This window comes from Propithecus coquereli, unplaced genomic scaffold, assembly GCF_000956105.1.
Source record: "Propithecus coquereli isolate 6110/MARCELLA unplaced genomic scaffold, Pcoq_1.0 Scaffold27, whole genome shotgun sequence".
NCBI lineage: Eukaryota > Metazoa > Chordata > Mammalia > Primates > Indriidae > Propithecus > Propithecus coquereli.
This window is the reverse complement of record NW_012148285.1, coordinates 14784958-14785996: the sequence shown is the minus strand read 5'-3', so window position 1 is coordinate 14785996 and position 1039 is coordinate 14784958. Positions and strand designations below refer to the sequence as shown.

General features: G+C 47.9%; 1 protein-coding gene across 1 annotated transcript in view; it reads right to left on the bottom strand.

The window, feature by feature from the left end:
- The window catches only part of LOC105813086 (myosin-11), a 45844-nt gene continuing 44805 nt past the window's right edge, over nt 1-1039 (bottom strand). Inside the window, exon 35 of the mRNA XM_012647685.1 lies at nt 1-170. The gene's annotated coding sequence lies outside the window, so the exon portion shown is untranslated. The remainder of the gene's footprint in view (nt 171-1039) is intronic.

Genomic DNA, 1039 nt, shown 5'->3' with positions numbered 1-1039 from the left:
TTTGTTCCTGCTGTGGTGCAAAACTCTGGCAAGTCGCTCATTCACTGGCCTTGGTTCCGTTGAAGTCTGCGTCTCGCGTGTCCACCTCCTCCTCGGGACCATCCGCGTTTTCAATAACTCTACGCCCGCTAGACCTTCTAGAAGGAACAAAAGAGGTCTCGTTCCCTCGCCTGTGGGTTTTAATAAGAAAACATGTTTCTTTAGTAAAGAAATCTCCCTCGAGGTTGGAATAGGTTTTTTTTTTTTTTTTTAATAAGGGGCAGAAAACAAACACACACACTACAAACAAATGAGACGCAGATATTCAGGTCGAGGTCAACAAATCCTGGCTAGTTTTAAGGTATATGGTTGGTTACATTTTAATCAGCTGAAATAGGGGGAAAGGTTTTTTTCAAAGCAAGACTGTCTGTTTTTAAACATGTCTGGCTTGGTCATTTGATGACCCACTGGATTGTGCCGTCTTTGATTTCTAATAGGGAAGGAAAAAAGGCACGTGGGGGCTTATGTGTCCCCGTGTTTTTATTCACACCCGGTGGGGCAGAGGTGAAGGAGAAAGAACATACTGTGTTCTCCTTCTACATCTCCCTGCTCTCATTCAGAAAGAAAAGAAACGGAGGGTTTTAAGTTTTTAATTAAAAGGTGAACTTGAACAAGGGCAGCCTTGAGCTCCAAAGAGGTCAAGGACACGGAAGGTGCTCCCTGGTTAACGGGCAAGACGGCACCCCGCGCTGGTGCGGAGCGTCCTGGACTGAGTTCCCGCAGGCGGGGATTCGTCTGCTTTTTGCTCACCGCGGTACGTGCCGTGCATGGCATAAAATGGGTGCTCAGTGAATATTTGTTAGAAAAGGAAATTATACATGTTAATCCAAAGTGGATTTTAGCTCTAGCGCTAGGACACCTCTCTGTCCCCACTGCCCCCATCACCTCTCTTCTCTGGTCCTGCCCAAGGCCCCCTTTGAGTTACCACTCAGGCCCACCCTGATTTCACAGGAAGGGCTGGTCACGTGGAGCGAGACTGGGTGGGTCGGGAAGGTGAGCA